Below are 15,391 nucleotides of genomic sequence, written 5' to 3' on the forward strand. Positions count from 1 at the left end.
AGGAGATTTAACACCACTCTCTAAATTTAAAAGTAAGTTCTCATAGATAAAACCATTTTAGACACAGGTGTAGACATGGAGAGTTCTCACACACATACACGACCTCAAGCACTGGTTAAAGACCAAAGAGGGAAAAAGCAGCAAACTGCTGAAATTTCATCAAGCACAGACATCAGCAACTCTCCTCAAACATCAGGGCTAGCGAGGAAACTTCACTGTGTTTAAAAGATGCCAACGCTTTCATTCCTAAATCCACAACGTCAAAAAAAAATAACTTAAGCCTCAAGAGCTACAGAAATAAAAAGATAAAATGTCTCCCCTTTTCCCCTTTCCCTCCAGAGTCAGCATTAACCTCTTCACATTTGCATCCTTAATAATACGGGTGATTCTTTTGCATCAAAGTCCACCTGGCCTCTTTCACTCAGAGTCCCCACAACTGCCATAAAATGAACACGCGCATCTTGTGAAAATAAATCATAAATTCATACCACATATTTCTAATCTTCACCCTTTCCCCATCTGCAAGATAATTATAAGGAAAAGTCTTTTAGTAAAAAAGAGAAATAAGAGGGGCCATTTTGCTTTTGTAACAGGACTAGGCAGGCACAGGAACAGGGCATGGAAGTACCAGTGATCTGGGCTGAGGCATCTCAGTTATATGGACCCCAACCCACACCCACTCAGCCCTTACTCTGAAGATGCCCACCTTCTGCCAAGAGCTGCACCTTCCTTCAGCGGCAGGACATACGGACAAGGAACTCTACACACACTTTTGTGAAAGAATATCTTTGCCTAAGGCTACCTGACTTATTTTATTTTTTAACTTTTGCCATCGTTTTTTCCTCTATATAGAAAACAAAGAAACACACTTCGAAAAAGCAACTAATACAAACAAGAGGAAAGAAACCAGAAGAGCCCGGTTCAGGTCCCAGCCATGAGCCCCGGCATGGGACACAAGGCTTCGGTTCCCTCTTCGGCAAACTGAACGGGTTGGACTGGGTGCCTCCGAGATCCTTAAAAACGCACTAGGAAGTCCGGTCCTTCTTCCGAGGCAAATTAAATCCATCTGCCGATATCAGGCACACCCTTTAAAAAACTTCAGTCCAGTAACGTAGATATAAAAATGAATTAACTATCACCAACCGTTCTGGCCATTCACAAATGTTATGTGACCAAAACACATCATTTTCAACGCGGTGCTCCACCTCTTGGGAGTGAGCAACAGGGCCCAGGGGCTCCAGACCCAGCCCGGCAGCTCTGGGCCACTCAGGACGGGAGGTCAGGGGAGCAGCCGGCTCAGGAAGAGTTGCCCCTCAAGATGATCATCCGGACAAGGCTCGTGTGCCAATGCGCAAAACTCAAAGATCAAGAGAGTTCAAAGAGGGGAGAGAAGAAATCTACCCAAAAGAATCAGGAAAGGCCATCAAGGGCCGGGACTCAACAGAGAGCTTCCCCAAGTGGAAATGGAACGGAGGTGCTTCCAGCAAAGCTAACAGCGCGAGGGAAGACGCAATGGCTGAGGGTGCAGGAGCCACACTGGGAGACACCTTCTGAGCACCTGGTAGAGTGGGGAGCACAGAGCCAGGGAGGCGGTGTGAGCGGTGCAGAAAGGAGGGCGGCCCCATACAGCAGTGCCGCTACCCGGGTGGTGCTCCTGGACCACAGGGACTGGGAACAGTGGCAAAGCTAGACGCTCGCCCCATCACTCCGTGAAGCAAGTCTCCTGTGCTGTGGGTCTGTGCTGGACCTTTTCACGGTAAACCTACAGGTCTACCTAGCTTCTGGAAAACACTGCTGTTTCAGGACAGGACTGCAGAGGCTGCCATCCTTGCCAAACAGGTAGGAGACAACTTCACGGTGAACACCGACAGGGAGGGTGGGACTGCCTGGTTTTCCATATTCCTACATGGACTGGTTTTCATCTGTTTCTCAAAGCCCCAACATCCACAGCTAAGCTGCCTTTTATATCTAAACTCTTTCAACACCCCGGGGGAAGCAGCACGTTTTGGCTTTTTTGTTTGTTTGTTTGTTTGTTTTAATTTTTAAGGTTAAGACAATGGTTTCAGCCACTGGATGAGGGCAAAAAGGTTGCAGGAACAAGAGGAAAGGTTTCCCACCCATTTCACAGACCCTCTCTGCCTCAGGAAGGTAACAAAGTAGACCACACCAAAATGATGCTCCTGTCTAGACTCTGAAGTATTCAAGGAAAGATATGTTGTGCTAATGAGCCACTTAATGAGCCACTTACTGGGCTGTTCTCCTTAGAGTCAGAGAAGGTGAGGCACCTTGAAGAGACCTGGAGACTCCCGAAGGTAGGGACTGTTAACCCCCTTGGACCTTGAGCAGGAAACAGGTGTTTCTAGGACGCAGTTGCTATTCCCAGGGAACTTGGGCTTTTTGACTTTTAATTTTAAAAAATGCTTCTCCCCAAAAGTTTACTGAGAGGAAAAAAATGTGAAATACACAATCTACTTAAGTTAGAAATGTCATTCTTCCCAGTAAATCAACCACTTGCAAAGAACCACTTAAAAGTGGATGCAGAAACCAGTCTTTTTCCCACTAAATTCCCACAGAGGGGGAAAACGTCACTTGGTACAATAGGATTTTCCCACTTTCTTCTACTCACAGAAAGCCTCTGGCTTCAAAGTCAAAGCCGAGCCAAGTACTTGAAGCAATACCAACAACGGACTGTTGGAGGCGCTCTCGCCAACAAGACATCTGGGGTTTTCAGCCACTTGGAGAGCGGATGGCCAAGCCCTCCCAGGCCAGGACAAACGTCCTCCACACCAGTCTGTCCCCTGAGTTGCTGATGACCTTCTTCACCCACAGAGGAGGTGTTCTTTTCCCTTCAAGGTGACCCCGACCACCCCTTAATGCATGGGTCCTGGGCTGATTCCAGGGCCTCAGAGCTGCTTCCTGCCTCCCCAGGATTTCCACCATCTCCTTACCAGCACTGTCTTTCTCCTCCACTTACACACCTGAAACTCACGGCCCCTTACTTGAGAAGACCCCCGATGGTCCCTACCTGCTTCAAGTCCTCTTCTTCCCTTTGCAGCCCAACTGCCCATGAAAGTACCAATGACAGCAAGCACATTTATTGAGCACTTACAGTGTACCGGATGCTGCACCAAGCCCTTGACCATCCCACGTAATCCCACACACCCTGTGAATGCTATTACTATCACACTTCCACGCACAAGGACACAGACGTGTTGAGAGCTTGAACAACTTGCCAAAGCCCACTCAGTGGCCAGGTAGCTGAACGGGACCATGATGTGTGTTCAGAGCCCCTCCTCTGCACTGCCTCCCACCCCGCTTCCCTCTGGCATCCTGCCCCTCCCGCAACCAGGACTGCTCTTGCTGAGGTCACCGAGGATAACAAGCTGTGATGTTGAGGGCTGAGCTCAGTTAATCTCTCCACCAGCTACCCTCTCTTGAAGTGCCCTCCCTTGGTTTCTAGGAAATATAGTCCAGTCTTCCTCCCCGCTCTGTGGCCGCTCCTGCCCTCCGTGAAGGTCCTCCCCTCTGCTCACCTATACCAGGTCACCCTCTCTTTCCAGCCAATCGCACTCACCCCCTAGGCTCACCCATCACCAAGAGAGTGATGCTTTCCTATACAAACATCTGGATTTTTTTGGCTGTCCAGCACGTTAGCTTTCTTACCACATTCACAGATTGCCCACGGTCACCCCTTCTGGGTTGTGAAAAGATCAGTTACAAGTGACCCCTGAACACGGGCTAGGATTTTGCAGCTCCGCCCCTACATGGTGTAAAGTCTGTGCATAACTACAGTCCAGCCCTCGGGACGCCTGCCGCATCCGCGGTTCCCTACCCACGGATTCAACCAACTGCGGATCGTGTCGTCCATATTTACAGAAAAAAAATCGCATTTAAGTGGACCCACGCAGCTCCAACCCGCGTTGCTGAAGGGTCCACTGTACCAGTTTTAGCAGCCTGGCCAGCACCCTAGCTGCAGGCGTATGACCCAGACTTAGCCTGATTCACTTGCCTGAGGCAGGGCACCAGGAGGTGATGCCACAAGGAGTGCCGGAGGTGGAGACTGGCTCTGAGGGTGATAACCACAGCCACCAGCAGCGGGGTGAGCGGCAGGGGTGGGAGTGTCCTTGGCAGCCTCCTTCCATGGCACGGTTTGGCTGTGGTTCTAGCTGCTAAGTCTCCTTTTGGCTTGTTTGTTTTCTGAGCCTGGTTCTTAAGTCTTCCTCGAGATTCTGTGCACTGCCCAACATCTTTTCAATAAATTCCTTTTCTGCTTAAATCAGCCAGAGTTGGTTTCTGTGGTCTGACTGATTCATTCCCCAAGCCTGTGTATCTGCGGCCTGGACGCCTCTGCTGAGCTTCAGACTTGTGTTTCCATCTGAACGCCGCCCGGCAGATGGTCCACGGGCACCTCCAGATGGAACCCAAGACGGAGCTGGGCATCGGACTTAGTCTCCCCATCAGCTCACAGCACTGTCTCCCCAGCCTGGTGAGTGACAGCCACCCTGTCCACCGGGAGCCCTGTTGAGACCCTGACTCTACCTTCTTTAGCTCCACGTGCAGCCGGTGCTGAGGGCTGTCCTGGGACCCCACACGCTGACACCACGCAAATCAGCTTCCACCTTCTAGTCTCACTAGCAGGACCTTACATTCAAAAGGCATTACATTTGCCCTTTAAAGAATATATTATTACATTTACACATTTAATCACACCACAGTCCATACGTCATAAAGACCTCCTTTGGTTAAGTGGTTAAATAACCTTGTAAAAACCTATAAAAGAAAAGGCCAGTAATTAAGCTCATGTTTCCTAACACCCATCCAGCATTCTCTTTACTGCAATGCATGGCTTCTCATGGTTTAAAGATTTAACATCTTTTCCTAGACTCTGCTATATGTTAGAACAATTAAATATGATCTTGAAATCTGCAAAATACAAAATGCATTCCGCACCACCATTCACCTCTAGGGCAAGTCAGCATGAAACAGTAACTCAGTATCAGACATCTCTAGCGATATTCGTCTTGGCCAGATGCTGCCCATGGGAAAGAGGAAGCCAAAGCAGAAACTCACACAGACGACAAATGAATGGGGGGACAGGGTATAAAGGCCTTTCCTCCCCAGTCATAGGCAGGCAAAGCAAGTTTGTGCAATACTGTAGCTATGTTTAGAAAAGCAATTTTGAGTTTCCAAAGTGCCCATATAAATTTAGATATTAGTTCTGTGAACATGAACAAGTTGGGTTTTTTTCAACTGAACTATAGAGCATTTACAATACTCCATCAGTTTCAGGTATACAGCAAAGTGATTCAGTTATACAGATACACGTGTGTGTGTGTATACGTATTTCTTCGGATTCTTTTCCATTATAGATTACTACAAGATTTGAAGAGCTCCCTGTGCTGTACAGGAAACCCTTGTTGTTTATTTTACACATGGTAGTGTGTATCTGTTAATCCCATGCTCCTGATTTATCCCTCTCCCACTCCTTTCCCCTTTCGTAATCATAACAGAAAAGGATTCACAGACACAGAGAACAAGCTGTTTTCTAAAGATCATCTCTGACCTTTCAAGCAACTCTGCAGATAAACATACTCGTACTGTAAGAGCAACAATGCCAAATCCCACTGACGTTCACTCTTTCTCTCTACCTGCATTAGACGTTACTGCAGCCAAGGCAGTTTGACCCAAGAATCCGAAGAAGAATGAGAGACCAGCTAACTTTCACGGGCGGACAGTCTCACCAGGACACAAAGTGGAACAAAGTCCGTAAGAGGGAAAGATGGTGTGGAGCCGGTTCAGAAAAGTTTTCTGAAAGAGGTGGCGCTGGAGTAGGGCCAACAGGCCGGAGATGCTGTCTTTAGGTAAAAATAGAGGAAGAAGTTCCAGACAAGGGGAAAAGACAAATGAAGGCATATGGGCCGCAGGAAGGTTGGTAACATAAGAATGGAAGTACAAACGGTAATTTCTTGGAGTTTCTTGGTAGGATGAAAGAATAATCCTATACAACTTCCTGGCCCAGAGCAACATGTTAATTCAAACACAATGAACTGACTGATGTTTTAATCCCAATGTGAGCAAGTATATCGAAACACTCTTCAGGCAATTACAAAGAATATTAGCAATACTGTTGGAAAAAAATCTAATGAAAAATGCCTAAGCTTTTTAACTGTCCCTCGAAGGCCAGCCTCGTGCCCCACTGGCTGCGGGGCCTGAAGCCTGGGCGGGCTGGGAAGAACACAGTGGCTGCTAGCCTTGCACGACAGCGACTCGTGTGTCTGGGGCTCTCCTGCTCCTCGGACTCCCTGGACAACATGTCACTATTCAACAAGCTCAAGTCTTCTCCCTTTAAATGTAGTTTGGTGCAGTCTTTATGGAAAACAGTATGGAGATTCCTAAAAAACTAAACATAGACTTACCCTATGATCCAGCAATCCCACTCCTGGGCATATATCCAGAGGAAACTCTAATTTGAAAAGATGTATGCACCCCAGTGTTCGTAACAGCACTATATACAATAGCCAAGACATGGAAACAACCTAAAGTCCATCAACAGATGACTGGATAAAGAAGCTGTGGTATATTTATACAATGGAATACTACTCAGACATAAAAAAGAATAAAATAATGCCATTTGTGACAACATGGATGGACCTGAAAATCGTCATTCTAAGAGAAGTAAGCCAGAAAGAGAAAGAAAAATAACCCTATGATATTACTTATATGTGGAATCTTTAAAAAGGACACAAATGAACTTATCTACAAAACAGAAACCGACTCAAAGACATAGAAAACAAATATGTGATTACCAGGGTGGTGGAGCGGTAGAGGGAGGTGGGAAGGGATAAATTGGGAGACCAAGATTTGCAGATACTAACTATGATAGATAGATAAACAACAAGGTTTTACTGTAGAGCACAAGGAACTATATTCAATATCTTGCAGTAACCTATAATGAAAAAAGAATGTGAAAACAAATATATGTATGTATATGTATAACTGAAACTTTATGCTGTACAGCAGAAATTGACACAACATTGTAAACTGACTACACTTCAATTAAAAAATGCAACTTTAAGAATAAAGACATTATCTCATAAAAACATTTTTTAAAAAAGTCTTCTCAAAAATGTGACAATGAATATATATATGTTCATGTATAACTGAAAAATTGTGCTCTACACTGGAATTTGATACAACATTGTAAAATGATTACAAATCAATAAAAAATGTTAAAAAAAAAAAAAAAAAAGAAAGAAAAGAAATAGAAACTGCTCCTTAAGCCTGACCTGGCACTAAATACTAAAACTTCTATAGATTGTTAGCAGTAAAAATGCCAAATGAAAAAAAAAAAAAAAAGTCTTCTCTCTTTAAAAGAAAAAAACAATTTACCTTCTGGATGTAAGCTAAAAAAAAAAAAAAAAAAGTAGAAGAAGCTCTTCTTAGTTGGTCCATCAGGCTGTCCACTTAACACACGAGCAGATACTCCATACTTGCCCAAAGAGCCAAGCTCACGGCTTATGGGATATAATCCCACTGTCAGAATGGCTTCAACGCTGATTCTTCTCGTATGAAACCCGAGGCTTCCTGACACTGGAGAAATCATCCCGAGTGTGCCCAGAAAAACAAGTACTCCTTAACACAAGGCAGAAGGGCTGGGTTTTCTCCCAGGGATGGAGGAGATGTGTTGTGTCAAAAGCAATTTTCCCTTGAGAAATACGGTTTCATGCTTTCTTTCCCAGGGTTCTGTGACAAAGACTGTTCTTCGGCACTTAATAAACCTTCTCTCTATCTTCTGTATAATTTTTAGCTGGGCACATATCCCAGGAGCCCCTGCAGCTGGGAATGGTCCCGGAACCAGGTTCCAGCAAACGAGGTGTAAGTGGAAGGTTCGAGTGGAGGCTGCCAGGAAGCCTCTGGCCCTTTCCTGCACTCCTTCCTCCCATCTGTTGCTGTTAATCCCATGTATCCACCCTGAGTGCCAGGCCTGGTACCCTAGGGGAAGGAACACGGGGAGCTGGAGGGAGTGGGTTCCCTGAAGACTTCCTGGAGCCAGAGGTGTCATATGAGAGAGAGAAAGAAAAAAAAACTCTATCATGTTTTAAATCACTGGTATTTTGTAACTCCGTTCCCTCAAAACTTAAGACTAACTGAAACAGCTCTCACCCATTTCAAACACCAGAAACTGCCAGTGACCACTGCCCAACAGAACCCACACTACACAACGGCGCCATCCCCCAGCCTCTGCCAACTCCGGGTAGGTGAGTTCCAGCACCACCAGCCTTTCCTGTGGTCCAGAACCAGAGCTCCCCAATAAATCAGAAGGCTAAGTGGTGAAAGCAATAAAAGGAACCCAAACCTGACAGTAAGACAAAGAAAACTGCTGAGTAAAGAAAGGCTGGTCCTGCTGCCCGACACTGGGGAAAGCCACCGATTGTGCTGGTGGCCTGTGGTGGCTTTGGTCACAGGCTGGTGCCAAGTGAGAAATGTCCTCAGATCTGGGCACACAAAAACTACCTTCTCGTTCAGAACCTAGCATCCTGTCCTGCCTCATAACCTCACAGGCAGGGACCTGTCCCACCCAGGGACCCCAAGGACCTTTGTCACACACTTCAGGGAACCCAGACCACGTGACCACAGCAGAACACCAAAAGATGCTGGAAGGAACACAAAGGTGACTGTCCCCACTTCTAGGAATAAAGTCCCAGAAGGGGCCTTGCCAGTCAGAGCCTAACACCATCCCCACTGCAGAGAGGGCGCGGGGAGTGAAAGTTATTCTACTCTTTAAAGACTGCTGCAGCTTCCTCAGTCATTGACACACACTAGCTCCCACCCCGGGGGTGGCTGGCGGGAACCCTGCATTAGAAAACGCCCGTCTCCCTGCTCTACCCAAAGTTCTTCCACACCGTGATGAAGTGCAGAGTTTCTGCAAAATCAGAAGGGGAAAAAGGGGGCCAGACTGGGTCCAGCTTCCTAGTCAGTCTCGGGGGAAAGGAGTCCAAGGATGATAAGAGGGTTATAGCAGTGAAAGAAAGAAATCTGCTGGAGTCCCAGGGCCTAGAGTCACTCACTGGGTCCCCATCAGAGAACAATACACAAAGGTAGTCTCAACGAGCCAGATGAATGCTTGAGATCATCTAATGTCCATGTAACCAGAATTTCTGTTTACTGTAAAATTAAGATAACACCCCCTGGGTCCACTGTGAGGAGATTAAATGAAATTTGGATGTAAAGAGCTTTGCAAAGAGCAGGGGGAGGTGGGGGCAGGGAACGTGTCAGTTCTAGGCCAGCATCAAAGCAAAATAGTAAAGATTCACGTTCAATAGGAAAGACTACAGAAGCAAATCGGGACAAGGCTGAAGAATCTTTCAGAATTTCATTTATTGGGGAGGGCGGTAGAGCTGGGGAGGTGGGCAGAATGGCTCCAACCTACTTCAAGGGAGCGCCAGCTCCAGGTGCACCCCACTTGAAAGAGTAGCAGGCGCCTCCCTTTCAATCCAGCCCAGAGAATTTAATTGTTCTTAATTATACAGACGCCACTCATATGCAAATAGTGCATGAAGAGTCTTCCTTTTAAATTGTAATTTCTCTTTCAAAGCCTTGAGGCACTGAAATGTAATCACTGAAGATGTCACGGAAGAAAGAATGGCCCCGAGGTCACTAGGGCCCAGGACAGAGGCCCCTGGGCACAGGCCCGCCCTCCCTTTGTGCGGCCCTGCAGGCTGGTTCCCCTCCCACCGGCCAGGCCAGCCCGGGTCTTGCTCGTCCAGCACTTCGCTCTCTCCTTCCCGCATTCTCAGACCAAGTGTGAAGCCGGCCCCGGCTCCAGGGCCCAGCAGAGCAGGGAGGGCAAGGCAAGGGTCAGGTTTTATCAGTGAACAGCGATTGCAAAACAAGTAGAGCTCTCCAGTAAAGACCGAGTTGTGAAGATAATAATAGCAACGTGGCGGGGAAAGCTGCCAACAAGTAAATACAGGGAAACAAGACGGGCATGTGCAGCGCGATGACAACTAAAAACACACAGAGGAAAGCGAGGAGGCAATTACCAAAACACGGACCGGCAATGTTAGGAGCGGGGTCGGGGGGGGGGGGGGGGGGACGGGGACGGGTAACGCTTCCCTCCACCCTGCTGCCGATTTTCTGAAACTGTCTAGTGGTTCAATATCTTTGAAAATATTAACACTTTTCAGAGGTATGTGCCTTCAGAAAACTCAAGAGTAAGAGGAAGGTACATTCATCTTACATACAACTTGTAATTATTTCTTTTGATTGATTCAAGTAACACATTTCCACATTTATAAGTTATTTAAAAGGTAACAAAAGTTCCAATTCCCTACTACTCCTCAAGGTAAAAGAATGGAATCATGCCATTTGCAGCAACGTGGATGGACATGGAGATGATCATACTAAGTGAAGTAAACCAGACAGAGAAAAACAAATATCATATAATATCCCTTATATGTGGAACCTAAAAAAAATGATACAAATGAACCTATTTATAAAACAGAAACAGACTCACAAACATAGAAAACAAACTTCTGGTTACCAAAGGGGAAGAGGGGAAGGGATAACTTAGGAGTTTGGGATTAGCAGATACAAACTATTATACATAAAATAAATAAACAATAATTTTCTACTGTATAGCACAAGAAACTGAAGTCAATATCTTCCATAACCTATAATGAAAAAGAATATGAAAAATAATACATATATGGGGGAGGGTATAGCTCAGTGGTAAAGTGTGTGCTTTGTATGCACAAGGTCCTGGGTTCAATCCCCTGTACCTCCTTTAAAAATTTTTTTAGACAACTAAATAAAATGAAATAAATAAATTCTCTCTCCCCTCCGCCAAAAAAAGGAAAAAAATTTAAGACTATATATATGTATACCTGAATCGCTGTACACCAGAAACTAACACAACATTATAAATAACTATACTTCAATTTTTTTTTAAATTTTCAATTCCCAAACACTTCTTGTTACTTTGCTCCACTTCCCTGACTCTCTGGGCTCCTCCTCCCCCACCTCTCTCCACAGAGACCCCTGGGCTCCATCCAGCCCCAGGCTTCCTCCTTTCCCATCTACAACCGTTCACTCACTGATCTGATACAGTCTTCAAATCCCACATCTTGGGCCCAGCCCTCTCTCCAATTCCAGCACTCCTACAGGTCTACTGGGAAGTCTAGAAGACATTCAAAAACTAAGTTTAAAACAAAACTCTTCCCCTTACCCCACCTTACTCTTCACCTTCAGCTGCTGAAGCCAACACCCTTGGAATCATCCTTGACTGCTCTCTGCCTTGCACTCCACATCAGTCTACTGGGGAGCTTGGGAGCTCTGCATTCAAAACATATCCAGGCCCTCACCACCTTCCCCACCTCCGCCCTGGCCCGGGTACCAGCATCTCTCCGTCTGTTGACTACTGACTGCAGTGGCCTCACGTGGTTTCCTCACAGTTTAGGTCGACACCAGCCAGGATGGCCTGCCTGAACCTAACTCAGACCACATCACTGCTGTGCTGAGACTCCACTATAACTCCCCATTTCACAGGTCTCACATGAACCCCACAGCACACTCTCCCCAGTGACCGCACCACCTTCAGTCCCCTCCCCTCCCTGGGACACAGTTGGTCAGCTCCCGCTGCTCTGAACACTCCAGGCATTAATTCCCTCTTTAAAGGCTTCTGCACTTACTGTTTAGTCTGGAACATTCTTCTCCCACGGTGAACTCCCTCACCTCCTCCAAATCTTTGTAAAATCTCACTCTTTGAACGAGCCTAGACACCCCGTCTGCTTAGAATGACAGCCCCCAGCCCACAATCCTCACCCTCTTTTTCCTTGCCCCATTTTTCAACTTTCTCCATTCGACGTAACACCTTCAAACATCCAAAAATGTAGGGGGGTTTTTTTTGCGCTTTTTTTTAAATAGAGTTTATTCTTTTAGAGCAGTTTCAGGTTCACAACAAAATTGAGCAGAAAATTCCTTTCTGTGAACTCTGTTCCCACAGAGTTCCCACATAGCCCTCCCCACCCACCCATATATACTCCCCTACCCTCAACATCCCTCATCAGTGTGGCATATTTGGTCCAAAACTGTAGTTGTTTATTATACTGAGGTTTGCTGTCTCTTTCTCATATTTTATTAGATTATAAGCCCCACTGGGACAGGGATTTTGGTCTCGTGTGCCAATTTTGTGTGCCAACGTGTCCCAAGCATTTAGAGAACAGTGGCTCAATACGATTTGCTGAATAGGAGAAAAACTTCTCAACTAGCGTCACGGATGTATAAAATCACAATTCAGGCCTCAGAATATCTTTTCAGTTATTGAGTATAAAGTCAGCCTCACCATAATATATCAGAAACCACAGGAAATGTCATGGAAAAAGGTTTCCCAAGTTTCAATATAAATCTTTACCAAATCTAATTTTTTTTAAAAAAGGGGTCACAAACAATGTATAGAACAGTTTTAAAAACCAATGTCCGGTTAAGTTATATTTTTTATTCACCTTAGAAAAAGTCAGGTCTAGTCATGTCAAGGGTATAGAGTGACTTGCTAAATTGCAAATGCTGTAGTTGTTTAAAACATGCTGAGAAAACTAAGAAATTAAAAAACAGAGAGGCTATTGAGTCTACTGAGAAAAATACGGCACTGAAACGTGTGGATAAAGTAAGTTAGAGCCATAAGAAGAGACCCTGTCTGCTGCCGCCTGCCTGGGGAGGGTCTTTCTTTGGAAAGCAGCCCCCAGGCCCGAGCCGGTTCAAATCCTCTGACCGACCACCCCAATCAGCAGCATCTGTTACTGCAACATGCCTGAGATGGTTCAACTGCTTGAATGTGTGGATTCACGATTCCAGAATGAAGAAATAAGTCAAAATCTGTAATATTTACAAACGGCAGGTACCCAAAAACAGGCAGCTCAGGTGAGGTCCGGCACCTGATGACCTCGCTCCTGCTCCCTGAACTGCATCCCGGGTTCAAGCACCAGTGGGAGCAGACTGTCCCCCACTCCCACCCCCAGTCCCCCCGCTATCTTGAGGGTGAATGTCACCAACACGGGGATAAAAGATCTAAGGGATGGAGAGAGAATCCCTGACTCCGCTTCCTCCTGAAGCCGACAGCCCTCCTTCTTCCAGGTCATGTGAACTGATCAATTCCTTTCCACTGGAATCTATCACTCAAAGCTGAAAAGGTTCCAACCAGTAGTTAGATGAACCTGGTCACTAAAACCTAATTCATGAGCTTGGGTCCAAAAATTAGGAAAGCTGGTAACCCTTGGAACATGAAAATACATCTGATGTCTGAAAACAAACGCTTTCTGAGAAATAGGATGATTCTGCAACAGGCTTCAGGAGGAAGCATCCCCACCAAGAAAAAAAAAGTGTCCCTTAAAAAGTATAAACTAGATTTTCTTCGTAAAAGAACCACAGCTTCTTTCAGGAGGGACAGAAAGGCTCTAAAATTAGATGGTGGTGATCCTGCACAACCTGGCAGATACACTAAGAAACACCGAACTGCAGACTTTACATGGGTGAATTACATGGTATCCGTATTATATCTCATAAAGCTGATTTTTTTAGAAAAAAAAAAAAAAAAAAAAAGGCAAGTACACATGCCAGCCTCCTAATTCACTCTGTCAGGATGCAGTGCAGGAAAGGGAAGAGGGGGCTGTCTCTACAGATGCGTCTTCTCAGACATGTCCCCACAGAAGCCCTCCAGGCTCGTTTCCTTTCTGTGCACACAGACCCCTCGTATGCATAATGAAAATGCCGTGTGCAGATGCCCTTGCCGAGCGCGGGCTGCATCCCTGTCATTATGCAGCACTCTGTAATAAGCTGCAGTTAATTCCTGCCTGTTATCCAAGTGCAAAATCACTCCGCCTCATTTCAAGCAGCCTGGCAGCTGCAGGGGAAGGAAGGCCTGGCCCTCAGTGGAGCCCCACTTGACAGATAACCCCTGCTGCTACGAGGACTCCAAACATCCAGGGCGAAATCCATTTCCATTAAGGAGGCGCCCTTTGACTTCATGCGTTAGACTGGTATGTACCTTCCGAAAGGTACAAAAGCACGAGAAGGGCAGAAATCAGAACTGGGATTGTGGGCTTTTGTTTGGGGCTTAATTTTTTTTAGATGGAGGAGATCAAATAAGAGCGACACAAGTGCTGACACCAAGACAGGTCCTCCCACTGCCATCAATCTCCACGGACGCGTGAGCCCTGATCCTTAAACCACGGGCCTGCAGCGCGCAATGAACTTCAGTCCTGCTCAATGATTCTGAACTCTCCGGTTCTCCAAATAACCCCTTGACCTCTCTTCTGAGGAGGCATTTCCGTATTTCAAACAGCCCCCATTGTGGCTTCCCTTTAACTATAAACAGAGATAAGAAACTACACTAACAGTACTTTACACGATGAAAGCGGGGACGACACTGTGACATGCCACAGTTATACAATAAAGCGCCGGATATCAAGTATTCAGTTAAATTTTTAACTCTCATTACAGACAACGCAATTTTCATTCTATACTCAGTAACACTTTCCAAATATATTCCTTTCCTCTAGTAATAACAAAAGAGGGAAACCCCTGTACACTGCACACTAGAAATACTGCCACATACTGGCAGCAGTTATAGAATTAATCCCTTTAAATCCAAGAAAAGGTAAATCCCCCAGCAGTGGAATTTTTAAATGTATGGCTCCTAACATTTCCTCCCTTTTAAAAAGAATCATGAGCATCAGCTCCTAGAGTCAAGAAATGATTCAGTCCCTTGGTATCCAGTCTGGCCACTTCTTAGGGACAACCAGGGGCAGCTTTTTAAAACTATAGCTCAAGTGATAGAGCACATGCTCAGCATGCATGAGGTCCTGGGTTCAATCCCCAGTACTTCCTCTAAAAATAAAGAAACCTAATTACTACCCCCCCCCAAAAAAGAACTTAAACAAATTTTAAAAAGCTACGGATCCAGGGCTCCACCAGTTCCTCCTGAATTAGAATTTCTGGGGACAGAGCCTGGAAATCTGTGTTTGGGAATAACTCCCTCAAGCAACCCCACCACCCCTGCACCCATCAGGGCAGTAGGAGTGTGTGCATCCAGGGACCACAGATCCATCGATCCATCTATCTGCATTCACTCCGGGACCCTCCCAGTGATAACATGTTTCCAGTGCAGCTCATTCCCATTATAAAATGCTTCAGTCCCAGCAAGGGTCAGGCTGCAGGGAACAGGCTAGCTGCTTTCAGCAGAAAGGGATTTTAATACAGGGAACTAGGTGCTTATGAGACCACTGAGAGGGTTCAAGGGGGCAGGCTTGGTGCTGGGCCTCCAGGAAGGAGCCCCAGAGCAACAGGGAACCGCCCCCCTCATCCCTCCTCAGGAGGCTGCCCTAGGCCCACGCAG

At 46.1% G+C, this 15,391-nt stretch overlaps 1 protein-coding gene and 1 non-coding gene across 4 annotated transcripts in view; one reads left to right on the forward strand and one right to left on the reverse strand.

The window, feature by feature from the left end:
* TMEM131L (transmembrane 131 like) overlaps positions 1-15,391 on the reverse strand; it is a 159,737-nt gene that overhangs the window by 85,870 nt on the left and 58,476 nt on the right. The window lies entirely within an intron of this gene.
* On the forward strand, positions 10,714-10,786 carry TRNAT-UGU (transfer RNA threonine (anticodon UGU)). Its single transcript has one exon. It is a non-coding gene; the product is annotated as a tRNA-Thr (tRNA).

This window comes from Camelus dromedarius, chromosome 1 (genome assembly GCF_036321535.1).
Source record: "Camelus dromedarius isolate mCamDro1 chromosome 1, mCamDro1.pat, whole genome shotgun sequence".
NCBI classification, from domain to species: domain Eukaryota; kingdom Metazoa; phylum Chordata; class Mammalia; order Artiodactyla; family Camelidae; genus Camelus; species Camelus dromedarius.